At 44.4% G+C, this 12,500-nt stretch overlaps 1 protein-coding gene across 1 annotated transcript in view; it reads left to right on the top strand.

Annotated features, from left to right (window-relative positions):
- LOC113815259 (leucine-rich repeat-containing protein 49) overlaps positions 1–12,500 on the top strand; it is a 120,575-nt gene that overhangs the window by 2,922 nt on the left and 105,153 nt on the right.

Here is a 12,500-nt window from a genome sequence, read left to right as displayed (position 1 = left end):
AAGGCCTCGGCTCGTGCTATTGCCTGCGAACCACATGCGACGAGGGTCAAACACCTCGCTTCCTCGCCGGGTCGATCGTCGGGGACTGGTTCGGGGATCCTTTAACAGATGACGGGGAAGAGTGCTGTTGTTGTTGCTTATTTAGAGTTCTGTATTGTGAGGGCAGTCACTGATCGGTGGGCATACTTTGATTGCTAGTTAGGGAGTGTTTTAGATGCATGTCATTTTTTTGGGGGGACGAAGATTATTATATACAAGGAAAGATATGTTTGTGTGAACTCTCATGAAGACGTTTAAAATATGTACGTTAATTTATTCAATTTCATACTACACGTCAAAAGGCTTTATATTATTGTTTACGTTTTGCCTAAGCTCAATAGTGTCTGGTTAAAACCAGAACTGGATATAAGCAGTAGCTAGCACAGTCATTCACACACACACATGCACGCATCTCTTTCTCCCGATTTGTATGTTTATTATTCATACTATTACAGTTCATGAGAAAATATATACAATATTGGCGTAAACAGAGTGTTTCACTTAAAGTTTTACGTTTTACTCTCGTACTGACAAGAAATCGCTGTATCAGTGTCATAGAAGCATACAAAGAAACATTCTTTTCAAATGTGGTTATACAAAGGGTTTGTTTAATGTTCTATGGGAAGCAGGAGAAATTTCTATTGCTTGATCGAAGCCTCAGAACACCTCAACAAAACTTAGAAACACCACAGAGAAGCCTCGAAGCATCGTTATGAAGCCTCTAAACGCCACATGATACATTGGATTATATGGTTCGAGATGGCTTCGACACAGTTTACAAGATCTTAAACAAACAAGGGTGAAATGTATGCTTTTGGCTACTTGACTGTTTCTTTATTTCTCCACAGAAATTAACAAAGGCATATAAACGCATGTCAAAATAAGTTTTAACAGAAAGGGCGTCGATTTGAGATATCATTTGGTTAGTTTCTCAGGGCTTTTTTTTTTTGCATCTTTGGGCAGGGCTGGAATTCTTCTGCTAAACGGAAACAAAAGACGACCATCGGATGGTTACGTCACAGTATTTTTGTTATTTTGTATGACCACAGACTTTTTGATGCAAAAGAAGTCTTTAAAACAACGAGATATTTTTTCACGTTCAAATAAATTAAACATGAAAATTGCTGAAACCATCCTGGTATAAACTGATATGATGTGGCAGACCGAACGTCATAGCAGCGGAAATTTCATCCTGTCTCTTCAACTGGGTCTTCCAGCTGTCACCAATAAAAACAATTCATATACATGTAAACCCTGTCTTTGAAAAGTCAACGGTAATCTGTTCAAAGAAAGGACTTATATATGATCAGTTTTTGTTTTATACAATACAGAGAATTTTAAATCTTATTAGCATTTGTTTTATGAAATAGACCAAATAAATTGCTGGTAGAAACGGAAGAGACGAGAAGAACGCAACGAGATTGTAGGTTATGGAAGTCGGTACAATACGTGCTGTATTGTAAAGAACACTTACGATACTTGTGTAGAAAGAATCACACACATGACTGCAAAGGCTTTAGGTTAGAAATATCTAACCAAAAAGATTGAGAAGTGCCACGCAAAGGGAGTTTTCATCCTCAATAGGCTATTACCGGAAACGCACATATGCACACGCACTCACACATGATTTTTGTTGTGATGTCTATTTCGAGAACAGTAATTTAGTTATTTTCTACATATGCGCATAGTTAATGGTCATTCGTTTATGCTAGCATTTCAGATCAGCTGTTTCTAACAAAAGCCTTAAGAATATAACTTGGGAATAATGTGCGACGATTGCCCTAGTCGGTGAAATGTAAATAAATGAGTTAGTGAATGAATGAAATGCTTATCTACCGAAAAGCGAGTGTTGGTCATCGTGTCCTACTTTCGCCATGGTGTTGGACATTTAAAAGATGACATTCCCTTTGTAAAAGAAAGTCGATATGATGTACAAAGGCAGCGAGTTTTGCCAAAACAAGTAGTTTCAAGGCTTGGGAGTGCCCTAATCAAGTTCCGAAACACCTGAATAAAGTTAAGAAACACCGCGGGGGAAATGCAAAGAATAAAATGAAGGTAAATCATATTAGGTGACACAGAGAGGCAAAAATATACATTCAGCCTGAGAGCTTGTCGGCATTGTTCCGAATCCGTCTCGAATCGATGAATAACCGTCTATTATGCGAAGTTCAGTTTCCTTAAAAATGCTTCGAAGCTTCCTGGCTTCCTTTTAGGCTTCCTTACGATAATTCGAGGCTTCGTGACAGCGTTTCGAAAGTTTGTTACGGCGTTTTGATGCTTCAGTCAAGTGACAGGAATTTGGTCTCTGGGGACGTGACTTTCTTTTGTGTGTACGTCGGGGAGGTGAAGCGACGAGGAGTTTGTGAAATGTCTTTGGAAGTTTTTAGGTAATACTCTTAAGACGTCGTGTACTCTCTCGGTGGCAAGAGTTTCTTGTACATCGAGAAAGGCCCGGAAAGAAAGTGCTAAGAACGCGAAAAGTTGTAAATTGGTACTCAGCCTCCCGGGGGAAAGGGAAAACTTTCACTAGGAAATCATATGCGTAAGGCGCGGCAACACGTAGACAATAGGGGTTACTGATCAAAGTGAAAAAAACAAACAGTAATAGGGCATTCGTATGCTTAACGTAAATAGATATTTGATTAGTGAAATGAAGATGGATTTTGAACCAAGTGTCTTTCCTAAACATTAAGCGAAGACACGTACATATAGTATCTACCGGCAAATGGCTGTAAATGTACTTATGATTAGCACGTCATCTAATAGTCTGAAAGAAGAACTAGAGCACTAGGTCAATTTGTAGGATTATATCAAAAAGATTGATAAATGGTTTGATAAAGAAAATCCTAGACAAGATTTTCTGCTTTGGAGTTAAATAAATTTCTACTAATTATATGTGTTTTAAATCAACGTTTATGAAACAGAAAGAGAGATAGATAAGTGAATATGCACACACACTCTTACACACATAGTGAATATGCACACACACACTTACACATACATAAATATATACACACACATACACGTATATATGTGTGTGTGTAAAGAGAGAAGTATCGAGGTTGAAATTAGTCAAATTGTTTACATAGGAGGTTTCCGTCATTCTGGAGGCGAGGCCATTGGGTTCCGAATCAGTCCATGTGCCACTGAATCCAAAATACGGCTTTGTTGATGTGCCTCTTGCTTTGGAGGACTTAGAAGGAGTCCGGCACTCAACCCGGCACTCGCAGGCCAGTGGACTATCTCTAAATGGCTTTCTGATGTGGCTATGAAATGATTTTTAGTGTTACACATACGCGAAATCTCTTTCCGTTTGCGTTGTGCGTTCTGTTTATAGTTGTGTAATAAGCAATAATCACAAAGGGCAGTTGCTAGACAAAGTCTCCCGACACTGCCAGGCGTCGTCAATTTCCATTTAAAATTCGTGTTGAATTCTCATTCCAAGTTTGCGGGGTCTCGGTCGTAATTTAAGTGTTCCTCCAAGCAATTTTTTCTGTCTAAAAATAGGTAAAAAAAAAAATTTTCGTCTCCCTTGGTAATAAGTTCGATATATTCGTTTATTTTGGGGGGAGAGTATATGGGGATATGTTTATGAAAACGAGGAAAGAAAGAACAAGAAAGATATATATTATAAATATTTGATAAAGGTCAATGAACAGGTAGCATGCAAAGTTCGTTCGCGAGTCGGTATTCGAAGCATCAAGGCCCAACTCCAAAGATATAGTTATATAAGTGGTAGCCAGGTTGCTAGGCACTGAAGTAAAACTATGCAAGTGAAAGTTGATGGTTTCTAAACAGTTCCTGTTTTCATTTTTAGATTTATAGAAATTCACTGTGCTAGTATTATAAACCTATATAGATAGAAAAGCGTAAAGTCTTAAACATTTGCAAGTTTAACTAACATGAAAATTATTGTATTTATTAATATATGTTCGCACATTTAGTGCCGCTTATCGAGATTAAGCCAGTGTTTGAGGCCGCAGCCCAAAAATACGGGGACACTCTTGAGTTAAACCAAGACCTTATGGATACCTTAAGTAAGTCTCGAGGGAGTAAATTGAAGCAACGCAAAGTTCGGGAAGGACAAGGCGGGTAAATCAGCGCTCGCGACGGGCTTCGAAACCTGTTCAGAAACGGCTCCGAAACGGCGTGTAACAATATTCATTCTGCGTTGAGACGCTGGGAGAAATTTGGCGCGGAAGCTCCTTGGGCTAGTTAATGTTCCTTATTTATATGCTTTTCTTTCCATTAGTTTCCATCCTTTCACCGATCTTGCATCTATGTCTCTTCATCTGTCTGTTTGTATTTATTTATCGATCTTAATACTTCGTTGGCTGTTGATCGTAGATTTCCTAGTCATGAGTTTAAGATCATATTTGATGTATGAATGAGTGTTGATAGTTAGATCAGTGTAACGTAATATGTGAGGCGCAAGTGTGGTTACAGTGTATCTATAACTAGTTTAATCTAAATATATTTCATCTCTTTCTCCCGCTTTCCTTACTTTTCATACTCCTTCCCTCTATTAGTCTTCCTTATGATCGTAACTTATTTTCAAGATATTTGTTATGCCTTGTCTTAAACCTCATTTACTCGTGGCGTAGGATATTAATTGGATAACATCGATATTCTACCCCAACTCTCTATCTGTATCTGTCTTTCTCTTCCTGTCTCTCTCTGTCCATCCCAAGTGAGACATGTGGACACCCATTTGAAAATTGAAATTCCTGCCAGTATGGACTTCAGACTAAGAAGAAATTGAAAGAAAAGGACAAAAATAGATGAAAAGACAGACAGAGAGGGTTAGAGAGAAAGAAAGTGTGTGTGTGTGTGTGTGTGTGTGTGTGTGTGTGTGTGTGTGTGTGTGTGCGAGAGAGAGAGAGAGAGAGAGAGAGAGAGAGAGAGAGAGAGAGAGAGAGAGAGAAAGAAAGAAAGAAAGAAAGAAAGAAAGAGAGAGAACTAGTCCAGGACACACAAGGCGTCTTCACCAGTGGTCCAGTTGTAGAATCTTGTCTGATTTCCTCACACACTATTTATTAAAGGCCTGGCCATCTCGAGCAAGAAAGGAGGCCAATTCAGGGTCAGGAGGTCAAGTAAAGTCATAATTAAGCAGGAGAACCTTTCCATACACGTTGAGAATGCAGCGTCTGGCCCCGAAACGAGCGCGTCTCTCAGAGGGATGTACACATTTCCTAAAAAGAATGAAAAAGGAAAAGGGAAGTAAAAAGAATGAAAAAGGAAAAGGGAAGTCAAGATGCATTCGACGCAGATTAGCGTAATTACCGGGCCAGGCACGAATAGCCGAGACAATTATACAATTATAATTCTCTAGATTCTTTCACGTCAAAATGAAAGGCGAAATGACCCGTTGGGAAAAAAGCTGCCTTTCTCCTTGACCTCAAAATACACATAAAGAAAAAGGAAAAACGAAAAAAAAAGAAGAAAAAAAATCGTGCCAGGAGAAATATTTTTCGTGATAAAGTTGATGACAAGTTCGGCAACCTGAGACTCGATCGCTTTCATATCGATTAATGTTGTCATAACCGCTGTGATAATCATAACTATTTCTAGGTCGTTGTGAGAAATAGCAGGTCATGGAGACGCTGACGTGTATAAATCTGTATTGATGATAATGGCCAGAAATTGGTTTGGCGAGCGAAGGGAAAAGGGTAAAAAAAACGTTTCTGTTAATAAAGTGTCATTATTGTTTTTCCAATAATTCTAGTTTTCGAACTGGAAATACAGTGGATTTGTCTTCACGTTGGCATTATTATCATAATTTCGTATTTTTAAAATTACTTTCTTTTCACTCTTATTGTTCTCATTATTATTATTATTACAATTATTGTTATTATTATTGTTATTATTAATATTGTTATTATTACTATATTTATTATCATTATAGTTATTATTATTATTATTATTATTATTATTATTATTATTATTATTATTATTATTATTATTATTATTATTACAACTATCATTATTAGTGTTGTTGCTTTTATTATCACTGATATCGTGATGGTTGTAAGTATCATTATTATCATTATTGTTAGTTATCATCATCATCATCAACACTGTTATTATTATTATTATTATTATTATTATTATTATCATCATCATTATTATTATCAATAGTATCATTGGCAGAAATAGTATGATCATGACCATCATCATCATCACTATTATTGTTATTAATATTGTTATTGTTTATTATTATTATTATTATTATTATTATTATTATTATTATTATTATTATTATTATTATTATTATCATTATCATTATCATTAGCAGATAATCATCATCATTAGCAGTATTTTTGTAATCATCATCATCATCGTTACTATTATCCTTATAATGATAATGCTGCTGCTGCTGATGATGATTATTAGTATTATCATTTCTATTATAATAACAGGAAATGACGGTCAAAAATTCACCCACTAAGGCTTACTAAAGATTTCTTCGCCGTCAAAGAAGAGTTTCGCCGAGGAAAAAGAGTTCTCTTAACCGGTCGCGGAAGTTCTCTTAACCGGTCGTGGAAGTTCTCTTAACCGGTCGCGGAAGTTCTCTTAACCGGTCGCGGAAGTTCTCTTAACCGGTCGCGGAAGTTCTCTTAACCGGTCGCGGAAGTTCTCTTAACCGGTCGTGGAAGTTCTCTTAACCGGTCGCGGAAGTTCTCTTAACCGGTCGCGGAAGTTCTCTTAACCGGTCGGGGAAGTTCTCTTAACCGGTCGCGGAAGTTCTCTTAACCGGTCGTGGAAGTTCTCTTAACCGGTCGCGGAAGTTCTCTTAACCGGTCGCGGAAGTTCTCTTAACCGGTCGCAGAAGTTCTCTTAACCGGTCGCGGAAGTTCTCTTAACCGGTCGCGGAAGTTCTCTTAACCGGTCGCAGAAGTTCTCTTAACCGGTCGCGGAAGTTCTCTTAACCGGTCGCAGAAGTTCTCTTAACCGGTCGCGGAAGTTCTCTTAACCGGTCGCAGAAGTTCTCTTAACCGGTCGCGGAAGTTCTCTTAACCGGTCGCAGAAGTTCTCTTAACCGGTCGCGGAAGTTCTCTTAACCGGTCGCGGAAGTTCTCTTAACCGGTCGCAGAAGTTCTCTTAACCGGTCGCGGAAGTTCTCTTAACCGGTCGCAGAAGTTCTCTTAACCGGTCGCGGAAGTTCTCTTAACCGGTCGCGGAAGTTCTCTTAACCGGTCGCGGAAGTTCTCTTAACCGGTCGCGGAAGTTCTCTTAACCGGTCGGGGAAGTTCTCTTAACCGGTCGGGGAAGTTCTCTTAACCGGTCGGGGAAATTCTCTTAACCGGTCGCAGAAGTTCTATTAACCGGTCGCAGAAGTTCTCTTAACCGGTCGGGGAAGTTCTCTTAACCGGTCGCAGAAGTTCTCTTAACCGGTCGCAGAAGTTCTCTTAACCGGTCGCAGAAGTTCTCTTAACCGGTCGCGGAAGTTCTCTTAACCGGTCGCAGAAGTTCTCTTAACCGGTCGCGGAAGTTCTATTAACCGGTCGCGGAAGTTCTCTTAACCGGTCGGGGAAGTTCTCTTAACCGGTCGGGGAAGTTCTCTTAACCGGTCGCGGAAGTTCTCTTAACCGGTCGCAGAAGTTCTCTTAACCGGTCGCAGAAGTTCTCTTAACCGGTCGCAGAAGTTCTCTTAACCGGTCGCAGAAGTTCTCTTAACCGGTCGCGGAAGTTCTCTTAACCGGTCGCGGAAGTTCTCTTAACCGGTCGCGGAAGTTCTCTTAACCGGTCGCGGAAGTTCTCTTAACCGGTCGCGGAAGTTCTCTTAACCGGTCGCAGAAGTTCTCTTAACCGGTCGCGGAAGTTCTCTTAACCGGTCGCGGAAGTTCTCTTAACCGGTCGCGGAAGTTCTCTTAACCGGTCGCGGAAGTTCTCTTAACCGGTCGCGGAAGTTCTCTTAACCGGTCGCGGAAGTTCTCTTAACCGGTCGCGGAAGTTCTCTTAACCGGTCGCGGAAGTTCTCTTAACCGGTCGCAGAAGTTCTCTTAACCGGTCGCGGAAGTTCTCTTAACCGGTCGCAGAAGTTCTCTTAACCGGTCGCGGAAGTTCTCTTAACCGGTCGCGGAAGTTCTCTTAACCGGTCGCGGAAGTTCTCTTAACCGGTCGCGGAAGTTCTCTTAACCGGTCGCGGAAGTTCTCTTAACCGGTCGCGGAAGTTCTCTTAACCGGTCGCGGAAGTTCTCTTAACCGGTCGCGGAAGTTCTCTTAACCGGTCGCAGAAGTTCTCTTAACCGGTCGCAGAAGTTCTCTTAACCGGTCGCAGAAGTTCTCTTAACCGGTCGCGGAAGTTCTCTTAACCGGTCGCAGAAGTTCTCTTAACCGGTCGGGGAAGTTCTCTTAACCGGTCGCAGAAGTTCTATTAACCGGTCGCGGAAGTTCTCTTAACCGGTCGGGGAAGTTCTCTTAACCGGTCGGGGAAGTTCTCTTAACCGGTCGCGGAAGTTCTCTTAACCGGTCGCAGAAGTTCTCTTAACCGGTCGCAGAAGTTCTCTTAACCGGTCGCAGAAGTTCTCTTAACCGGTCGCAGAAGTTCTCTTAACCGGTCGCAGAAGTTCTCTTAACCGGTCGCGGAAGTTCTCTTAACCGGTCGCGGAAGTTCTCTTAACCGGTCGCGGAAGTTCTCTTAACCGGTCGCGGAAGTTCTCTTAACCGGTCGCAGAAGTTCTCTTAACCGGTCGCAGAAGTTCTCTTAACCGGTCGCGGAAGTTCTCTTAACCGGTCGCGGAAGTTCTCTTAACCGGTCGCGGAAGTTCTCTTAACCGGTCGCGGAAGTTCTCTTAACCGGTCGCGGAAGTTCTCTTAACCGGTCGCGGAAGTTCTCTTAACCGGTCGCGGAAGTTCTCTTAACCGGTCGCGGAAGTTCTCTTAACCGGTCGCGGAAGTTCTCTTAACCGGTCGCAGAAGTTCTCTTAACCGGTCGGGGAAGTTCTCTTAACCGGTCGCGGAAGTTTTCTTAACCGGTCGCAGAAGTTCTCTTAACCGGTCGCGGAAGTTCTCTTAACCGGTCGCGGAAGTTCTCTTAACCGGTCGCGGAAGTTCTCTTAACCGGTCGGGGAAGTTCTCTTAACCGGTCGGGGAAGTTCTCTTAACCGGTCGCAGAAGTTCTCTTAACCGGTCGGGGAAGTTCTATTAACCGGTCGCGGAAGATCCCTTAACCGGTCGCGGAAGTTCTCTTAACCGGTCGCGGAAGTTCTCTTAACCGGTCGGGGAAGTTCTCTTAACCGGTCGCAGAAGTTCTCTTAACCGGTCGCGGAAGTTCTCTTAACCGGTCGCGGAAGTTCTCTTAACCGGTCGCGGAAGTTCTCTTAACCGGTCGCGGAAGTTCTCTTAACCGGTCGGAGAAGTTCTCTTAACCGGTCGCGGAAGTTCTCTTAACCGGTCGGGGAAGTTCTCTTAACCGGTCGCGGAAGTTCTCTTAACCGGTCGCGGAAGTTCTCTTAACCGGTCGCGGAAGTTCTCTTAACCGGTCGCGGAAGTTCTCTTAACCGGTCGCGGAAGTTCTCTTAACCGGTCGGAGAAGTTCTCTTAACCGGTCGCGGAAGTTCTCTTAACCGGTCGGAGAAGTTCTCTTAACCGGTCGCGGAAGTTTTCTTAACCGGTCGCGGAAGTTCTCTTAACCGGTCGCGGAAGTTCTCTTAACCGGTCGGGGAAGTTCTCTTAACCGGTCGGGGAAGTTCTCTTAACCGGTCGCAGAAGTTCTCTTAACCGGTCGGGGAAGTTCTATTAACCGGTCGGGGAAGTTCTATTAACCGGTCGCGGAAGTTCTCTTAACCGGTCGCGGAAGTTCTCTTAACCGGTCGCAGAAGTTCTCTTAACCGGTCGGGGAAGTTCTATTAACCGGTCGCGGAAGTTCTCTTAACCGGTCGCGGAAGTTCTCTTAACCGGTCGTGGAAGTTCTCTTAACCGGTCGCGGAAGTTCTCTTAACCGGTCGCGGAAGTTCTCTTAACCGGTCGCGGAAGTTCTCTTAACCGGTCGGGGAAGTTCTCTTAACCGGTCGCGGAAGTTCTCTTAACCGGTCGCGGAAGTTCTCTTAACCGGTCGCGGAAGTTTTCTTAACCGGTCGCGGAAGTTCTCTTAACCGGTCGCGGAAGTTCTCTTAACCGGTCGCGGAAGTTCTCTTAACCGGTCGGGGAAGTTCTCTTAACCGGTCGCGGAAGTTCTCTTAACCGGTCGCGGAAGTTCTCTTAACCGGTCGCGGAAGTTTTCTTAACCGGTCGGGGAAGTTCTCTTAACCGGTCGGAGAAGTTCTCTTAACCGGTCGCGGAAGTTCTATTAACCGGTCGCGGAAGTTCTCTTAACCGGTCGCGGAAGTTTTCTTAACCGGTCGGGGAAGTTCTCTTAACCGGTCGGAGAAGTTCTCTTAACCGGCCGCGAAAGTTCTCTTAACCGGTCGGGGAAGTTCTCTTAACCGGTCGCGGAAGTTCTCTTAACCGGTCGCGGAAGTTCTCTTAACCGGTCGCGGAAGTTCTCTTAACCGGTCGGAGAAGTTCTCTTAACCGGTCGCGGAAGTTCTCTTAACCGGTCGGAGAAGTTCTCTTAACCGGTCGCGGAAGTTCTCTTAACCGGTCGGAGAAGTTCTCTTAACCGGTCGCGGAAGTTCTCTTAACCGGTCGCGGAAGTTCTCTTAACCGGTCGGAGAAGTTCTCTTAACCGGCCGCGAAAGTTCTCTTAACCGGTCGCGGAAGTTTTCTTAACCGGTCGCGGAAGTTCTCTTAACCGGTCGCGGAAGTTCTCTTAACCGGTCGCGGAAGTTCTCTTAACCGGTCGCGGAAGTTCTCTTAACCGGTCGCGGAAGTTCTCTTAACCGGTCGGAGAAGTTCTCTTAACCGGTCGCGGAAGTTCTCTTAACCGGTCGGGGAAGTTCTCTTAACCGGTCGCGGAAGTTCTCTTAACCGGTCGCGGAAGTTCTCTTAACCGGTCGCGGAAGTTCTCTTAACCGGTCGCGGAAGTTCTCTTAACCGGTCGGAGAAGTTCTCTTAACCGGTCGCGGAAGTTCTCTTAACCGGTCGGAGAAGTTCTCTTAACCGGTCGCGGAAGTTTTCTTAACCGGTCGGAGAAGTTCTCTTAACCGGCCGCGAAAGTTCTCTTAACCGGTCGCGGAAGTTTTCTTAACCGGTCGCGGAAGTTCTCTTAACCGGTCGCGGAAGTTCTCTTAACCGGTCGCGGAAGTTCTCTTAACCGGTCGGAGAAGTTCTCTTAACCGGTCGCGGAAGTTCTCTTAACCGGTCGGAGAAGTTCTCTTAACCGGTCGCGGAAGTTCTCTTAACCGGTCGCGGAAGTTCTCTTAACCGGTCGGAGAAGTTCTCTTAACCGGTCGCGGAAGTTCTCTTAACCGGTCGGAGAAGTTCTCTTAACCGGTCGCGGAAGTTCTCTTAACCGGTCGCGGAAGTTCTCTTAACCGGTCGGAGAAGTTCTCTTAACCGGTCGCGGAAGTTCTCTTAACCGGTCGGAGAAGTTCTCTTAACCGGTCGCGGAAGTTCTCTTAACCGGTTGCGGAAGTTCTCTTAACCCGTCGGAGAAGTTCTCTTAACCGGTCGCGGAAGTTCTCTTAACCGGTCGCGGAAGTTCTCTTAACCGGTCGGAGAAGTTCTCTTAACCGGTCGCGGAAGTTCTCTTAACCGGTCGGAGAAGTTCTCTTAATCGGTCGCGGAAGTTCTCTTAACCGGTCGCGGAAGTTCTCTTAACCGGTCGCGGAAGTTTTCTTAACCGGTCGGGGAAGTTCTCTTAACCGGTCGCGGAAGTTCTCTTAATCGGTCGCGGAAGTTTTCTTAACCGCTCGCGGAAGTTCTCTTAACCGGTCGCGGAAGTTCTCTTAACCGGTCGCGGAAGTTCTCTTAACCGGTCGGGGAAGTTCTCTTAACCGGTCGCGGAAGTTTTCTTAACCGGTCGCGGAAGTTCTCTTAACCGGTCGCGGAAGTTCTCTTAACCGGTCGCGGAAGTTTTCTTAACCGGTCGCGGAAGTTCTCTTAACCGGTCGCGGAAGTTCTCTTAACCGGTCGGGGAAGTTCTCTTAACCGGTCGCGGAAGTTTTCTTAACCGGTCGCGGAAGTTCTCTTAACCGGTCGCGGAAGTTCTCTTAACCGGTCGCAGAAGTTCTCTTAACCGGTCGCAGAAGTTCTCTTAACCGGTCGCGGAAGTTCTCTTAACCGGTCGCGGAAGTTCTCTTAACCGGTCGGAGAAGTTCTCTTAATCGGTCGCGGAAGTTCTCTTAACCGGTCGCGGAAGTTCTCTTAACCGGTCGCGGAAGTTCTCTTAACCGGTCGGAGAAGTTCTCTTAACCGGTCGCGGAAGTTTTCTTAACCGGTCGGGGAAGTTTTCTTAATCGGTCGCGGAAGTTCTCTTAACCGGTCGTGGAAGTTCTCTTAACCGGTCGCGGAAGTTCTCTTAACCGGTCGCGGAAGTTCTCTTAACCGGCCGCGGAAGTTCTCTTAACCGGTCGGGG

Source organism: Penaeus vannamei, chromosome 40 (genome assembly GCF_042767895.1).
Source record: "Penaeus vannamei isolate JL-2024 chromosome 40, ASM4276789v1, whole genome shotgun sequence".
NCBI classification, from domain to species: Eukaryota; Metazoa; Arthropoda; class Malacostraca; order Decapoda; family Penaeidae; genus Penaeus; species Penaeus vannamei.
This window is presented reverse-complemented; position numbering and strand designations above follow the sequence as displayed.